General features: G+C 39.6%; 1 protein-coding gene and 1 long non-coding RNA gene across 3 annotated transcripts in view; one reads left to right on the top strand and one right to left on the bottom strand.

Moving 5' to 3' along the window:
- Window positions 1–16433, bottom strand: part of SLC16A7 (solute carrier family 16 member 7) — an 87245-nt gene extending 70812 nt beyond the window's left edge. Inside the window, exon 1 of one of the 2 annotated variants that reach the window (XM_026099900.2) lies at window positions 16091–16433. The gene's annotated coding sequence lies outside the window, so the exon portion shown is untranslated. The remainder of the gene's footprint in view (window positions 1–16090) is intronic. The other variant, XM_026099897.2, reaches the window with a different exon arrangement.
- LOC112983058 (uncharacterized) overlaps window positions 15764–18768 on the top strand; it is a 60809-nt gene continuing 57804 nt past the window's right edge. Inside the window, exons 1-2 of the long non-coding RNA XR_003259146.2 lie at window positions 15764–16076; window positions 17431–17525. This is a non-coding gene — a long non-coding RNA (uncharacterized LOC112983058). The remainder of the gene's footprint in view (window positions 16077–17430; window positions 17526–18768) is intronic.

The raw sequence follows: 18768 nt of genomic DNA, 5'->3' as shown, positions 1-18768 counted from the left end.
GCAGGGCACACTAGTGGCAGTTGGTTGCCTAGCAGTTCATTGCCAGATTGAGCTTGACGTGACTAAGTTAAAAGTTAATACTATCATGGACTCTTGCCTGTAAACATGTATAGATACCAATAGAGCTATTACTCAATTCACCATACAAGACTAATGCAGGAGTATATTTTGATAATAATAACAGCAGTGGATTTTTAAATATAAGAATCCAGCTACTTGAGAGCTCCTCAGAAACAGATGCCTAGATGTAGTTGCTTTACTGCACCTTGCTGCCCACTGTTACATATCCATTAATTTTAACCCTTCATTTCTGGAAGAGAGACAGATACTACAACAGAGGCTGCGATTTTCTTCTGAGATCATGAGCTTAAACTATAAAACCTGAAACAAGTTCACAATAATCATTTGCTTTGGATGCTCATCTGAACTTTTTCAGGAATAGGTTTCTTGCTCACTAATGTTTGTTCCAGCACAATACACTTTTTATTTGCAGACATTTAAAAATTAATCTCTTTTTCACAAAGCCAAGTTATATCTTTAATATCACATCTCAATTTTTCCTTCAATCACAATCCAAAGATGTTGGTTTTCTTGAAAGAACATTTCTGCTGGCAGTGACAATAGTACTTAAAGCTATATAGTGGTTTGTTCTAAAAACGGCATTTTGGTCACAGTGTTTTCTGTTGATGCGATTTTTTTTTGGTTTAATCCTCTGCAAAATCTCAGATAATGAGTAAGAGTCTAGGTTCCTCCTGCTTCTCACTAGTATATACTTGTAACCATTCACATTTTAGGATAGATATAAGTTTGCAGTAGGGGCCTGGAAGATATTGTTTGGCTTATACATGCGTTGTGACACTTTCTGGTTTAAGGAAGTAATTCATCACAGCCATCTTTAGACATCCACAGTGCTGACTTCTACATGTGATCAGGATATCTAGATTCCGTTTAGAGTCAATGGACAGAAATTGGCATAGTCAATGGACTTCTGGGACGTATTTCACTGACTTTTGTTAGATACCTAAGTTACAATGAAATGATTCATAGTCTAAAAGTGCCTGTATCTCTTCCTCAGGTATAAAGCGAGTCTAGGTAACTAGCTCAATTATAGATATCTATGCTGCTTAACTCTGCATTTGATCAGAAGAATCTAGGCCTTAAATGTCCATAATATGGTTTTTTGGTAGTGCAGGGGACTGGAAGTAGGAACCTAGTTGCTCTTTCCAGTCTAACGTTTTTATATCTTAGTTTTCTTGGGGTAAGGGTTGTTTTTCTTGTTTGTTTTTAAACACTTAACGAAACAGGAAACTGAAAAATAAATGTTTTGGGTTCTAAAAATGTTCTTGTGACCTTCTTTGAAATAAATCCATGACTACACAGTACAGTGCTGAAATCTGAAATTTTGCAATCTCTTCTGTAGTGCTGAGAAAAATAAGTTCAGTTTGGCTGAGTAATGAATCTCTGAAAAGCATGGGCTGTGATATTCATATTTCGTGCAGGATTTTATTTTGCTGTGTTTGTAAAATGTGCAACTCAGAAATGCTGCATTATGCACATTTTTGTGGCTATATGGCTGCATAGAAGAAAATTTTTGGAAGGTGCAGATAAACTATGCCATGCTTTACATACATACTATAGCCAATTAGTATTACCTTTTTGGATAGTGAAGTCTAATATAGCAAAAGCAAATATCTAGTTGTCTGACTAGTCAACAACAGTGACCATTTCAAATTCCATATATGCAAATTTAATTCAAAATTTGTCCAACCCACTCATTGCACAGATCATCCAAATAAATGCCAATTAAAAACTGAAACAATGTGCAATGCCTTATAGAAGGACGCAGAGGGCAGCTTACCGTATGGAAAGATTGGATGGTTGCCTAGAGCTGCAGAATTGGGGAGGCAGCATTTTAGAGCCAGTTTATGACTTCACTCATTAAATAGCTAAGAAGATATTAAGTGTTATAGTGTATAATACTTTGTTTTCTACTTCTCTTTTTTTTTTTGATACTGTTTTCTAATAACTGAATATGTGACATTCTGAAAGGCTACAAAAATGCCTTGTATTAAATATGCTCTCCTGTGAAAGGTGGAGTAGAGGCAGCAGAATATATTTTACTCAAGAAAACAAAACAGCTAGGGCTATCCCTGATGATACAGATGTGGAATTTTCATCAGGGACAATTCATAACTGACCAGAAAAACAGTAACTGTTTGCCAGAGAAATTGGCAAGGCTTTTTGAATAAGCTGAATAATTCCCTAGTAGATCTGTTGGCAGAAAAAAAGTCAAAATTAATTTAAAACTATTCTTTGTGCATTATTTAAAAAGCATTATCATTCAGGCCTGAAGTTCTGTTGGCCTAGATAACTGCAGATACATAACAGCTTGAGTAAGAAATGCCATAGGGTGTGCCAGGACTTAATAAAAACAAGTTTGAGTGTGTTAGGTATGTAGAAAATGCAAGTCTGAAAGTTACATTGTATTGCACATTGCCCAACACTGCATGAACACACATCCATCCCTTTGGGCTGGTAGTTGCTTGATTGTGCCATAAATTCTCATTCGCAGTGGTTAGCAGCAAGGGATAGCAAGGGGTGAAGGGAGAAGACCATGAGGAACCACGAAGAGACTGCAACCAGGCAGAATTGCTGCACCAAGCTGATGAGAAACACGGTGATTTTCTCATCTACCTCCAAGAGGAAGGAGGGATGGGAAAGAGGCACTGGTAATAATTCTCCTCTTCTACACCACCCTGCAGAATGAGCAGGGCACATCAGTGGGTTAAAAACTGCAGCACATGGAGGGCCATGTGCATCTGTGAACAAGCTGCAAATGCTCAGGCTAAGGAGAAATCTCAGTAGTTTCTGTATCACTACTCCCCACCAGCCATCTGCAATGGCCAAACTCTGCTTTAGCCTGTTCCAAGGAATACTCATTGGATAACTTCTGTCCACTCTTGTTCCCTAATTCACCTACCTCAAATGCTGACAGTCTTACCCCCTTTATTTTAACAGTTCTAATATAAAAAAATGCACCAGCATGCAAAGTCCAAGGTAAGCAAAGACTGCTCTACAACTGTTTTCAGGCTTTTTCACCACAGGATCTGTTCACCACAGGACTGATGTTTCATCCTCCTTGCTATCTTGCATTTAAATTTATCTATATGAATAAATAATTCCTAACTACACACACAGTAAAAGAATGGAATACCCTCAAAAATATTTTTAAGGCTACAGGTGGTTGTAACGCCACTGGGCAGAGTTAACAGCTGTGATTATTTGAATATCACCTAATGTCTTAAATAAAGCAGTATAAACTTAGCACTACCTTTATTACTTTTTAAAAACACTGCAGCTCGTGAAAGACAAAATACACTCAAATCAGCAATATATGTCTGCAATTTTTCTGTTATATTCAGATCAGTTTAGATTCTTATACTGAATCCCTTCATGTCCCTTTCATAAATTATTTTTTTGTGGGCAAGTGTAGTTTTTAGAACAGAAAAATATCTTTTTATAGTCAGGTCAGAAAATATATGTGAGTTCAATTCCATGAAACTGAATGTGTACCTGAGACTTACCGTGTATTAGAAAAGAAAGAGTGTTCTTCAGAGATGAGAGGATGCTGTGAATACATTGTGATATACAGAAAGAAGATGAGGTTGAATGCTAGTACTGCCTTTTTTAGCATCTTAATTTTTAAAGCTATCAGTCTTGTGAAAGTCACCTGTGACCCTTAGCTTTCAGTTAACAAAGCTTTGTAGTTACATAATCATTATCTGTTAAGCAAAAATACTTGTTTCCAGCCTGTAAGAAAATAGAAGACAGTCTCCAGCCCAGAATCTTATGATACACATACAGATGTCTAAATATGTGTTATATTTGTTATAGATAGGATCAATCTTTCAGCCAAATTTGGACCAAGATTAAGGGAAATATTTAAAACAAGCAAGAAAAAAAAATAGGTGTATATTATAGAGGGAACATGAAAATTGTACTTCGGTATATATTATTTTAACATATAAGTACAGGGTTAAGAATATTCGGCAATTGATGAAGTAATCTGGTTTAAAGACAGGAAGCAGATATAAGCCTTAGTGATAAAAGGTGGAGTATAATTTCTCTCTACTTTGCCTAGAGGGGCAGATGGGCTGGCAGAAGCTTTCACCCCGAGGGATCAATTCTTGGCTGTAGTTTTTAACAGAGTAAAGCAGGTTCATTTTTATGGGTAGAAATCAACACAAGCCCTGCCAACAGAGACTCCTCAGGAGACAGACAAATTTTATGCAACTCCCAGCTGGCCTGAATATGCCTACAGAAGCACCTTTCCTTTACAGCTGTTTTCTTTTCTGCTCTCTGAACTGATCAGCTCCTTTCAAGTCACTCTTAGTAAGTCTGAGTCAAATATTGCTCTTTTAACCACAATGGGTAAAACATTCAGATCAATGTACAGATTTGCTACAGCTCTGTAGTAGCCATTTTGTGCACGTGTGTGTTTTTAAAGATGGTAGTTGTGCGGTAGCACAAAAAGCCTCTCAAAAGTCAACCCACGGTCCGCAACAGAGCTGTTCAGTCTGATATAATAAGCTATGCTGTTGCATCTTCAGGTTTAAACTAAAGCCAGTGCTCTGAGAATGCTGTATATCCCTCCACTTTGAAGCACAAAGCTTTTTAGGTAGCTTGTGCTACTGTGTCCTTCCCTTAAAGCAGGGCAGAAAATGAATCTATGCTTTGCTGGACTGCCTTAGACTGAAAGCCAAACAGCCTGATGGATTATATAATATACATTTCCTTCCTTTCTCTACTTTCAAGACCTTGCATCTTCTCACTGCTGTCACCAGCCTTCCTACTGCTGCTTGAAGAATCATTGCACCAGTCTCCAAAACAAGAAATTACCAACTATCTGAAGAAAAAAAGAGAAATCAAAAAACAGCTTACATAAGCTCTTCTCTCTTTACTACAAGCAATGGTTCCTCACAGTTCCCTTTTCCAGCAGAAAAAAGGAAGCCTATTTCTCTCCTCAGCAGGGCCCACATAAACAGTTCTACCAAATGAAGAAATAATCAAAGGGATTCCCTTCTGGCAGGGTCAGAGGAGCAGATGAAAATGACCCCGGGAGCACAAATTCAACCAAATACAAAATGTTCCTTGCTCAGTGGGGTTTAGCTAAACAGTTCACATCCAACTTTTTAGGAACACAAATGCAAACCGCTCCCTTCTCAATGGGGTAACAGAAACAAACACACAAGCTTAATGAACGCAGCAGAGATCAACCGAAGAGCGCAAATTCCCCTTTTGAGCAGCGAGAATAATTATGAAGCCAACAACCTTAGCCACTTGACATTGCAAAACTCTGGTTGGATGGATAAAACCTTCCTTCCTAAACAAATCCCCCTTGATTACAGGGGTCCCTCATTCTTTAAGGGGCTTAATTTACTCTATCCTGACTAAGGAATCATCCATTCAGTGCTGCCAGTTCATGGGATAGGTGTAAGCAATGACAGTGAAAATTTCTCCTCCAACCACTTGATCCCTTTGTTTTCTTACTGGGCCCAGAATTTATATCTCCTTCCATTCCTATACTCTTAATATATAATTTTCATACTTTCTTTCACATTGTTCTCCTCATGTGAAATAGTCTTCCTTTTTTAATCCATCAGTATCCAGTACTCCTTCTATGCAACCATTCATAGAAATGTTCCAAGAGAGTCAAAAGGAACTCTTCTATCTTGGTTATGGATTATCAGTAAAAGTACCTTATTGCCATCAGGGTATCTCCTGGCAGTGCACACTTTGTGAACAGTGGTAATTTAGAGGTAATATCACCTAAATTCTCCAAAGCCTGGAATCTTTTCAGTGTGCTGTGATTGGATCCCAATTCATAGAAAGGACAATTCTGTTTATTCACTGGCCGCATTCCTCTCCTACCATTCACACATCTCATTATAATGTGCTTGTTCTGATAAATCAATGATAATCCATAAATTAAGAGTCAGAAGAAGAAAGGAGACCTTTCTTCACTGCTTCATGAATGGAACATCCCAGTTCTGGCTATTTTGAGCAAGATTCACATAGATTCATTAATTTTAGTCATGAAAACGTTTGATCTTTAGTCTACACTTTTCACCGAGACACCTTCTGCAGTCAGTATAAGGGGACTGATTTCTCCCACCTCTTTTAAACACACACTGGTGTATTAATACACTTTATGAAATGAAATGGCACAGTCCAATGTTACTATGAAAATCCTAGGTATGCAGCAGAAATGACTACCAGTTCTTCAATGGCTGTACATTCATGCTGCATTATTTTCACACATTACACTCCAATACTATAAAATGCATGAAGCTCTAGACAAATAGTTTCACTGTTACAGTTGATTTTGCTGAAAATACATCCACATATATATATATGGTACTCACAGTGGATCAATATAGGCTACTAAGACTATAATCCAGCACTATCATCTCCTGAAACTTCATACCAATACACCAGCCATTCTTTTTCCAGCACTTTCCTATTTTTCCCTTCCATCTCCCAGTATGCAGTTGCTGCATATTTCATCCTTATTTTTGTATCAACTGCTCTATGTTTATATATCTACATATAATTATTTCTGTTGGAAAATGATCTCCTCACTTACATATGTTCTGTTTTCATACTGAAAAGCAAGTAGATGCTCCAGTGAGGCTACACTAGAATGCAAGATTCTCAGCTTACAACACAGCCATATCTGCCGTTTAAAGTACTTACAAAATAAGCTGATCAGCATACAGTTTTAACTACTGATTTCATCCTGTAATTGTGTTAGTTAGAAGAAAGGATTGGTTTGAAGGTAGGATTTAAGTTTCAGTTATTAAGAGATAACAACCCACTCAGCCAGGATGCAGTAACACTGGAATTAAAGATCCTAATTTAGGAGGATAATTTAGGTTTGACAAAACTGTTGTGCTACCTACAAGAAAAAATTTTTGTATTTATGCATCTGTGATAAGGCTGGTAAATGCAAAGATAAATAAATAAATTTTATAACTACCTCATTAAAGTTAAAAACATATTGTGGACCCTCGATAAAAAATATCATCCAGTATTCTATGAGAATCTTATTCTATTAGACTAGCAATTTAAGTATAATAATTTAAAAATAAGCTTGTACAGGACAACTACTATAGCTTTACTAATTTTTCAGGAAATAGGTACAAGGAAAAGTGGGAAAAAAAATGGCCTCAGTAGCTAAAACACAGTAGTGAGTGAGAACAACTTATGTTGCCAATCAAGATATACAGCATTTCAGCAATACTAAAATATATGCAGAAGTGCAAGTTGATTACCCAGTTAAGCAAGACTGTCTTGTTACATTAATAGCTTTCTATGCTATAACATTCAGAAGAATTTATTTTAATCATGGAAAGGACAGGCTTTTGGATCCCACTACATTATAAATGCAATATGACTATTCTCCAGGTTGCATGAAACAATCAACTTTACTATTAGGCATAATGTTGTAAGTCACTATTATTTTTTTTAATCACAAAAATAATTTGGAGTTGGAATCCTTCCACTGGATCCATACTCTTTTATGTAGTTGGGAGTTTCTGGGCACAGCAGTGTGCACATAACAGTTTCATTTCACATGTGAGAGCTCATTTTTCATTGCACACGTGAGAGGGAGTCACCTGTGCATGTACAGATCAACTTAACACGCACAGCAGGGCGACTTAACAGACAGCACACTGGCATGTGGCTTCAGGGCACTGTCCAAGCACTAAGTAAGAAGCAATGCCCTTTTCACCCACCCATTGCTAAAGCACCTAAACAAATCCCTCCTGGAGCATCCATTTGTTTCCCACTGAAGCCAGTGGCCATCACGACTCAAGCAAATCTAAATGATGGATAAAGCCCTTATTAGATGTCATAGTTTTGCAGTGTAATGACTTTAGATGTCTTTTATATTATTTGCAAAGTACTTCTGGAATTCAGTATATTCTCAAACACCAGGCTAAATGATAACTGTAAAACTCAATACTTGTCTTTTATTTTCAAGACTGCAACATTAATGTTTGAGAATTGTACTGTCAATTGTGTATTAATTTTTCTCATATTTGATATGCATTTCTTTATTAACAGCTTGTTTGACAGATATATTGGTATACAAGACAGCACAGCCAAGAATGCTTGTCCATTTGGACACAACCACGTCAACAGCAAAAACCTTACTATGGCCTAGATGTAGCACACAGAAGTAATAATAGCAAAAGTCAACATCTTCTTTCTTTCTGGGATAAAAGGATAAAAAAGAACCCTGAAGACAACTAAAAACCACTCTGACTAAAATACAATCTATTATTCCACTTCTGCTAGCTTGAAGATATTAGAGTCTGTGAAATTCCTGAAAATAACATTTCCTCAGGTTAATGTTTCTTGCCTTTCTACTCTGTTTACATCTCATATTTGTCATTCTTCTTTTAAGGCTACATTTTTTTTTACCTTAATCATAACACCTGAAAGGTAGAATTAAAAAACAGAAGAGTAAAAATTGTGAACATATGCAACTCTAATGATAAAAATAGAATGAACAAACATAAATGCTAGTTACCATGGAGAAGCATAATTTATACAATATACAAACTACCTTAAAAGTGAGCATGCCTCTGACAGTTGCCCTTTTTATAGTGGAAGACACACAGTATGGCAATAAGAGGAGCAGAGAAGAATACAAACTTGATCTTTTATCTTAAGCAGTATTTTTATTCTAATGAGGAAGCAGAGAAAATGCTCTCAAAGCAAGATAGGAGTAGAAGGACAAAGAAGATAGACAGGTGTGAAAATATTTGTTTGGAAAGAGAGAATAATTTTGATCATCATTACAGATTTTTTTTTGTTTGTTTAAACTTTAATAAGACAAGTCAAAGCTATTGAACTGAGTCTTGAGAAGCAATCAAAAGAGCCTTTTCAGGCAGTACTGTGATAAAACAAGATTAACTCCCTTTTTAACCCAGTGGAATTGCACTAGAGTCAGTGAGATAAAGTTCAGAACTGGAGTCACAATCAGAGAGGAAATGCCAATTAAGCAATACTGTCATATTCTGTGAGTGCATCTCTGAACATTTTTGAGAGAAAACACCACAGTGTTCTTACAAGATCTTTCGGTGTCCATTTTAAATGCCCTTCCTGGATTTCTCAACCTGATGCAAGTTTGACCCTTATATTTATTATCTTTTTTTATAAACCTCTTTCGCTATACTAATGTAGCTGAAACTGAAAGTCCATGTATGGCACTCATAATGCTGTAGTGTTGTTATGTATGAGAAAGGAAATAAGCTAAATTGAAATGAGGCATCTTTGTAACCAGCATAACTACCTCAATACATCTCTCTTTCGATAACTACATCAGAAAAACAGGAGAACAAAAATTCTTATGCCTCTAGCCAACATATTTATATCTACACAAGAACAGGAAAAAAAGGATCTCCTTTTTCCTTATTCTTCACAAACACAATGCATACTTCATGCTTTGTAAATACAGGCTATTACGGCATATTTTTCCCTACCTTTTTTTGCTTAAATATACAACACAGATCTCTCAAAATATGCAAGCTTTTGTCACTCCTTGTTGAAGTCTGGTGGTGTGACTTCTAATCATGGGCTATTGAGTCCCCTGATTAGCCTTTTACAGTGCTGATAAGTAGAGAAACAGGCTGCCTAATGGAAGGCAGGGAGTTAGGACCTCTGTGTGATACAATGAGCAGCAATCTTACAAATTCATCAGGGCAGGAAGGAAGCCCTTATTTTAGCACTATGTACAGATTATTATAAAGACGCACCTCATAAAAAGTGTTTGGCAATGGGATGATAGGCCCATTGCCTTCTTCCGCTTCCAGTGCCAATTTCCTTTAACAATCTCTTCTCTCATCTTCACCTGCTCCCAGATAAAATCCTCTTGCTCACCCAGCTTGAGTCTGTCCTATGCCCATTTTTTTTCTGTCTCCTACACCATGCTCCAGTGCTAGGCTCCACTTTATGTCTCCCTGATTTCCATTTCTAACATCAGCAGAAGGCAGTGTTGGGAAGCCAGGGTCCACTGCCCAGGTCCAGACCCACATCCAGCCCCAGCATGGAATGCAAAAGCAGTAATTTCTTGAAAAGACTTGTTCAGGGCAGAGCATACTCAGCAAAGACAGATTCTTTAAGGAACTGAACAAGAAAAATTCCAGTTGTTGACAAATCAGACACCTACATTCCCATGGGGAGCTTATCTGCATCATTAAGGTAGTCTTTTTTTTTCTCCTGTCTTTTTTTTGAATCTGCCCTGAGGGCCATAGTAAGAATACAAACTACGGGAGCCCAGTTTAGTAACTGCAACTCCTATGGCATCTTAATTTGATAGCATAGTAAACTATTGAGACGCCCTACAATTTAAGGTTTCTAATTTCTGTCTCTCAGTATGGTCAGCAAAGACAAGAAGTTCTGTCTAGGAAGCCAAGCTTATATTGTTGGTTGTTTCAACACAGTCTTAAGTCACTTTGAAAATTCTAATCTTCATCCCCAAATATTTATATAATTATCCCATAAAACTGAAAAAATGCCACAAAACACTTCATTTTTACATTAAAAATGATCTAATGGAATTGATTTTAAAAGTATGCATTGAAAGTGAGCATATTTCTCTACCTGTGATACTAACTATATACTTTACCATAGAATCTCATTTAAAAAAAAAAAAAAAAAAGTCAAATATGCATTTTGCATATACACTTTTCCAATTTTGTCAGCACCTCAATGGTACAGACTTTTTGGTTTGCTTCTTCACATGATTTTAGTGCTAGAATGTACAAGTTTGTATTTCCTGAATTCGGAAAACAACAGTGAGAAGCACAAGTCTGAAGTGGAGAGTATGAGTTTGAAACTAATACAAAAGACAACTTAATCTTTCGTTTTTTTACTGTCTCCTTTGTGCCTGCACCATGGACTGCAAGAGTGTCTAAATGCTGGGTGACTTCTTACATTTTTTATATGTTGATAAGCATGAATGCTAAAACATAAATTAAAAATCTATTTCTATGAAAAATATATTTACACATTATGTAATACTGTTTTATGACTGATTTTACTAATTTCTATTGCATAGAACACATGCAAGAAAGATAAGGCAACATGCATCATTCCACATTCATTTCCACTTCTGTAGTGACAGCAAGTGGTTAAAGTTCACTGACATCAAATATATTTTATACAGCAAAATTTTACATCTCTTTGTCATATGTGCTATCCCTAATTGCCAGACTTGGGAGTGCTGCCCATAGTTTGTTATCACTGAGGCCATATGATGGGAGGGCACTAGGCAATGGACATGTCTGCAGCAGCAACAGAAGTCTGCTAGCAGGTTTGGGAAGACGAGGTATTCCTAAGGATCAGGACTTCTTAAAAAAAGTAGATGATGATGTGAAAAGCCATGAAATACATGAGACGTCCTGTGCTGCTTTTTGTGGAGCATGTGTTTTCTGAATATTCCCACAGCACCTGGATCCCTCTATCCAGCTGATTCCTCCATTGGAAAACTTCGAAGAGCTAAAAGTAAAAGAACTACCAAACCCTTGTGTCAAAACTGGAAAGTGCTCTTGTTTGGGGTACAAGTGCTCAGGTTGAAGCTGTGCTTCCTTTGCTCCAACAATCCTGCACGCCTCTGGGTGACTCTAGTCCACACGCCTCTGGGCGACTCTAGTCCACAGAGGTTTGTGCTTTTTACAGTCACACACTGTCATTATCTCGCATGGTAACCATACCTTAAATAAAGATAAATGAAGAGAATTTCAAATCTGCCTATTCTGGAATATTCCAGCTTCTACAACATGTTTGGGCTTGCTGCAGTTTGTCAATAACTGGCTTAAAGTACAAGCTTCCTATCGTATACAGTTATTCGCCAATTCAGTACAATTTCTACTGTTATTTTAGAACGTTGCTTTCTCATGGGGTGGGATGAAATGTACTCAGTAGCCACAACATCAAGTTAAAAGAAATTATATATATTTAAAAAATGCATTTCAGGCTTAAGTTTGCTCTCTAGTAATACCTGATTTTATGTATTAACACCAATTTCCATTCATAAGATCTTAACTTAGTCCAGTCAAAGAAAAGAGTACATAACAAAAGTGTTAAGCTAAGGCATTGTTCTTTTCCATCAAGTTTTCCTCCTTCATTTTTGGGAACTGTCTTTTTTGATTGCCCTCATTATGTTAATATCTTTTGGGAAATGCTCATTCCTTTTTTCCCAGAAAATGCTCTTAAACGCACACCTCTGATTACATGCTTCTAAAAGTGTCATGAGACAGGAAAACACCCTGTCCTGAAAATAAAAAAAATATATTAGCAGGTAACTCAGTGCTTGACCCTAAAAATAACAAATAAGGAAGTACTTAAAGCCATTGTGGAAACTAAAACCAAAAAAAATTAATCAACAAAAGAAGCAGATAATGATGATGAGTCACACTCTCCCCCCAAATATTATGAATTAACGATCTTGAGATTACAAGGAAAAAAAGCAAACAAACTCAGACACTTTCTAGTTTGTCAACCACTGTTGACCTAGTTGGCTAAAGATTTACTCTAATAAAAGCTTAAGATTCTTTCGACTGTTTGACTGAAGAAACTAGAGATATAAGAAACGTGGGAAATATTTGATAGATTGTAAAGCCAAGTAGGGTTCCCTGGTGAGTTAGTCTGACCTCCTGTATTCCTCAAGTCATGGAATATTATCCCATTACTCCTACATTAATGCCAATTATTTTTGCTTGAATACTGCAAACTTTTCTTCGAATGTTCCAAGGTTCATGACACAATTATGGAAGTTGGCACAACAGCTCACAAATACATACATACAGAATGCAGGCTTGTAATCACAGGACTTTGCTCAAAGATGTATATGAAGAACACAGCCTGCTTCTAACTTTCAGCTGACGTATATAACAGCGCGCCAGTGAGGTCCCATTCGCCTATGTATCCTTCTCTTTGGTACCATGCCACACATTAGGCCATATATATTAAATGGAAAGAAACAGAAAATAGTAACAGTCTCTATTGATTAAAGATTATAACCTAATCTTTATTTTAGATAATCATGTTTTTGTAATCATATTGACCTTGAATCATGCAAAATTCATTTTATAGCACTGATTACTAGCATAGACAAAGACTGTTCTTTTTTTTTTTTTTTTTGATTCACTATTATTTAAAAATAGCATAAGAATATGGACAGCTTTAACTCTCGTAAATGGTGTAAGGGATACAATTAATTCAAAATTATACTCAGAGAACATTTTTCCTGAAGCAGGAATCTACTCAAGAAAAACTCAGCTCTTCACAAACATTCTGTGATTTTGCAAAAGGAGAAAAATCAGGTGAGCTGTCTCTTTTATTGAACTGGAAGGGCGCCCAAACATAACTTGAGATACTGGAAGCAAAAACCATGTGCTCATTGTACAAAAAGGACAGGAGAGTTTACTTAAGAAACAAAGTATACTGAAGAGGATTTTTTTTCAAAAACAAAGGAAAAGAAAATCCCTGGGTACCAGAAAGATATCTTTTTTAAATAGTGAAAAAGAATGAAATAGTGAACAAAATCCAAGGAGGTAGGGTAATGAAAGAACATTAAAAAAGAAGAAAAAAGAAGAAGAAGAAGAACTCGTGATTCAAAGATAAGTTCTTTTTTCTCCCTTATTTTCCTGTCCTTAAAGAACCGTATCTCCTCTAAGGCTGCCCACAGGATGTCCTGCCTCCACAAAACCCTGATTCTAGAATGAAGATGTAACAATAGCAAGAGCTGAGTAAGTTTAAATCAAGTATAAGCCCTAGAGAAGTGACCGATGGAATTAAGTTAAAAAGCTGGAGACTTTTTTATTATTATTATTAATGATGTATTAGTTTACACTGAAAATTGCTGAAACAGAACTCAACCTCTCTTCACTGCAGCTTCAGAGACACAATGTTTAATCATGCTGTTGCTTTGATATTTCCTTCTGAAATATTTCTAAGTCCCCCTAAAAGTTTACATCTACTGTTCCCTCCTTCACCATTTTATGTGTAAAATACCTGTGCTTAGATCAGTTGTATTATTAGATAAGGCAGAGAGTCTTCCTACATAAAATGTGTGAATTTATTTTTCAGCATTTCACAAAGATCTTCCATGAAGATCACAGTGAAGACTTACTATCTATCTTACATCCCTATGATATGAACAAAAAAAGACTGACTTCGTGAACCAAAACCACTCACTATTAGAGTAAAAAAAACCCATATCCTCCAGGCACCACTGTTTGCCTTATGCCAAGTGATCATCTATTTTGCTCTGAAGCCTCTTGTTTTGTAAGCACTATGTTCTAAATTAAGCTAGCAGTGTCTTTACAGATATGTGAAGTTACATACCAGTAATAAATTACACAAATAACAGAAACATCTGGAATATAATTTCTTTTCTCAATTTATACACTGTGTGGAAAAAAGTAGTTAGTCAGCACTCATTCTCAAGTATAATACTCATCAGACAAAAAAGGGAGGAGAGGTGAGAAACCTGTCTTTAAAAATGAGAAGGGAATCACTTATGTATTATTCCCAAAATTCCAAATACTTTCACATAAAAGTGTTTACCATATTTGTTGAACTGCTTGTCAGTCTTCTGCTTCCTTTAACTACGACTCCTCATCCCTCTGTCTTAAAGAGTAACTTTTGTATCATGATTCACCTAGATATAGTCAAGGCAAAATTGTGTTGGCTTGACAGGTACGCTGTTAAGTTTATGGCCCCATTCCTGCAGTGGAAGCTGCAAGCACCTATTGCATTACTATTTGATAAGTAACTGGAGAGCCACAGATGGATGTCGCTATGGAAACACAAGTGATTATTATAGAGACCAATGAAACAGGAGTGGAAGCCTCCATGAAGCACCAGCCTCCTTCAGTTTCTTTTTTCCTCAAATCTGCTTTCAATAATAACTGCAGTAAGATTTCTTTTTCGCTGAAAGCTCAGGTTGGCATCTGAAAAACCTGCTATCTCTAAATGCTACTCTTGTTTTGTTTTGTTTTCCTGTCCATCTTTGATGTGAAAAGTTGTGGAGAACCTGTGTTGGTTCTGTGTGACTGCAGGGCTGCGAAATAACGTGTCCTCCCAGGAGCACTGGAGAGAGTCCGGTCTCCCAGGTGGTAACAAGGACAACTTCTTGGCCTCTTCTAAGATTGTTTCCCTGCTCCAGTATCTTGTAGAGGCCACTTCAGCAACCAGAGACCCAGGGCATAGAGACATCTTGGATGTGCAGAACCCCTTTTCTACCTGAGGACAAGCCTGTGTTTGCCCCTCGCCGTGGAGGCTCCTTAGACAGGGCCCAGTTCCTTCAAGGACCTTGAGTCCACTGTGTGCTAGCAGAGATCAAGTAAAAACAGCGATAGAGAAGAAGTATCTTCTCTTCCATGGTACCAGGTACACCAGGGGTCAGCAAACAATGACCAGCTGAAGCCAGCAGTGTCTGGGGATAATAATGTCAGCGTTGTTGGAGTCAGAGCAGCCTGGCCCACAGTAACACGGGCTACAGCCGGCGCGGAGGCAGAGGGTCCCATCCAGACCCCCCTTCCCCAAGGTCACAGCACGTGACACCACCGCGTCCTTCAGGCCCGTTCCCGGGGCATCGAGCGCGGGTTTTGCGCTGCTGCCGTGGCTCCCCCGCGGCAGCCGCCCCCGCGGGGCTGCGCGCAGCCGGCGGCGGCGGGGGGCGGGATGCAGCGGCGGCCGGGCCGGGGCTCCTCGCCCCGCAGTGGCTGCGTGCTGTTTTTGTACCGGGCCGGGAGGAGAGGCGGCTGCACCCCACACACCCTGCATCCATCCGTCCGTCCGTCCATCCGCCCGCGTGCGGGCAGCGCCTGTGTGTTTGTGTGACATTGCGGCGCACACGAGCCGGCGCCGCCGGCCCCTAGCACGCAGCCCCCGGGGCTCCTGGCACGCCCCGGCTGCGGCAACCCCTCCTCCGCCCCCGGAGCCCTCCCCGGCAGGGGCAACACGGCGGCCTCGCTTCTCCTCCTCCCTCCTGGCGGGTAGGTTACTTTACCTGGTCTCTAGCTCGGGCTGGGTCTAATCCCGCGGCCGCCGCCGCCGGCTCCTCTCACTGCCACGGGGGGTGAGTGGGCTTACTAATTTATTTATCTCCCAGGAGGTGTCCTCGGCGGCAGGGAGAGCCCGGGCCGGGCGGGAGGCCCGGTGCTGCTGCGGGGCCGACGGGGCGCCGCTGTCCCGGGGGTGCTGCCGAGGAGCGGCGGAGGCGCTTCGGCACCGGCGCGGCGGGGCGGGGGCTGCGGCGGAGACGCCTCCCGGGCTGCCCAACCCGGCTCCGCCGGGCCGAGTGGGGCGCGGCGCGGCGCCCAGCCCGCGGAGGACGGAGCCGGCGCCGGGGGCGGGCGGCGCCGGGCGGCGCCGGGCTCCCCGCCCTCCCGAGCGGGGGCGGCCGCGGGCCTCCCCGCGGGGCCGCCGGGCGCGGGGCCGCCCCGGGGGCTGGGCCGAGGCCCCGCGTGGTCGCGCCGGGAGGGGCGGGCAGGGCGGCGGGTCTCGCCCCGCTGCGGGCGCCTCGGGCAAGCGCGTGTCGTGCTGGCCCCAGCCCGCTGCGAGACCGCGTGTGCCAAGCGTTTCCCACCGCCAGACCGCTTTCGCCCACTTGTTTTCGCGAAAAGGTCACGTAAAGGTGCGTAGGTCTGCCCACGTTAGGGGGAAAAAAACACGAAAGAAAGAAAAAAAGAAAACACAGGAATCTTTTCCCGCAAAACGCGGGAACGTCGTCTTCTGAAGCGGGAAATGAAATGTGGGAAGTCACAAATGCGTTCTTCATTAGCACCTGGCAAAAGCTGGCCGCCCCCCTCCTCTGCCTCCTTTGCTGCTCCCCCTCCCCCCTCCCCCAAAAGTCCCATAATTTGATCCAAGAACTGTCGTCTATGTGCCCTAAACAAGTCTGCGAGAACGGCCACTGGATTCTCCAAAATAATCTGCCCTTAAGGCTGCAATTGTGTGGGGGAAAAAGAACATAACCGTATAATTATATAATTAAAGCTTTTATCGTAATGCCTATAGTCATGGTTAAAGGTTGCACATTTATGAGCAACATTTAATGTAGTGAGAGGAAACTGGGCTAATTACAGTTATTGAAATTATATTGCAAAATATGCACAAAAATAGATGTGGTTATCGTGTGAATGTTTTTGTCATAATTTTATTGTATGCACTTTGTTTAGTAAGGGCTTTATGAATAGGACCTTTACGGACACTTCAGGAACTAAAACTGCTTTGTGTAGATGTGAGGCGATAGATCACATGTTATAGCTGGGAATACTCTAGTTTGCTGAGCTGTTCGTGAAAGGGGGAAGGACTTGATATGCCTGCCTGTTTATTTTCCATTAACAGCGTTTGAATTCCTTGGCTAGCACCAGCCAGCATGGACAGAGAAGTCTGAAAAGTAATCTGGCAAAACAGCACGACGCCCCAAAGAAAGCTGCAGCGTGAGTGGCAATACCTATTAGACATCAAAGAACCTATTCACAGAGGACTGTCATCTTCATAGAAATCAGGCTTCTTTGGTTCCATTGCTTATGAAACCACTTGTTCTTAAGGGAGAAACGTTAGGAATTACTTTGTCTTTTAGACTAAGGTTGTTAAAGCAGAAGATACAGACACAGACATCTCAGTAATGTAACATTGTATTGTTCCTTCTTTCTCTAACCTCCATTTCACTGTTTGTTGTTATAATGTGCCATTGTGTATCGTCTGCTTCCACTGCAAGTTCTTCAGATTCAAAAGGAGCGAATACTTTGTCACGTGTTGTGGAGCAGCTGGTTCACTAGAGACTCTAAACAGATCCTGACCCTGGGCTAACATAAGCAGCAGTAAATAGTTCACTGGCAGACGCTGCAAACTAGCCTTTATTTCTGAAACAGGCTGAACAATTTGGAATAATTATTGTGACATCATGTAAGCTTAATCATACTTGAGTTACTTACCTGAATCTAGGGACATTTTTAGGAGCAAACATGCATGGCAGCTGCCAGGGCAGCTCATGGCAATCCCAATTTCATGAATTTAGGTAGCAGTGTGAAGAAGAAATATTAAGCAGGGACTGTTGGGAGTAGAAGCGAAGACTTAGGCAAAGAAGCGCATGGTCAAACTCATTGTCACCTCCAGGCAGGTCCTATTCATAGAGTTACAGTTGTGCACATTCTGATAGAATCTGATGCAAGATCTTTCTTAGAGAAGCTGCTTATGCTGAAAACAAAGTTGTATACTTGTCATTACAGCTATATTAAGCTGTCTTCCATAGAAAACGATTCACTTTGTATGCTCTTAGGTATCTTAGGCAATATAGAACCTCAGACAGTTCCTGTAAAATGAAAAACATGGGTACATTGTCTTTCACAGAGAATTATTAGAGTCTGCATACTGTTTTGTAGAATGTCAAGAAAGTGATTTTTCAAAGAGAGTTGAAATAATACAGGAAGATATATGCTAATTATTTTTCATTATATAGTTTTATTTCCTGATGTGCCCTAAATAGAATAAATTCATATTGTATAAATATAAGTATACATCATCTTTTTTATAGATACATTATAAATGATAAGTTTTGTATAGTAATGTGTGTGATATATATACTATATACGGTAATACAATATTGATCTATTCTGTGTGTTTGTATCTGCATTTATATTATTACCACATGCATTAATGTATCTATATAGAAATAGTAGA

This window comes from Dromaius novaehollandiae, chromosome 1 (assembly GCF_036370855.1).
Source record: "Dromaius novaehollandiae isolate bDroNov1 chromosome 1, bDroNov1.hap1, whole genome shotgun sequence".
Classification (NCBI taxonomy): Eukaryota; Metazoa; Chordata; class Aves; order Casuariiformes; family Dromaiidae; genus Dromaius; species Dromaius novaehollandiae.
Note: the sequence above shows the minus strand (reverse complement) of the source record. Positions and strands in the feature narration are given on the sequence as shown.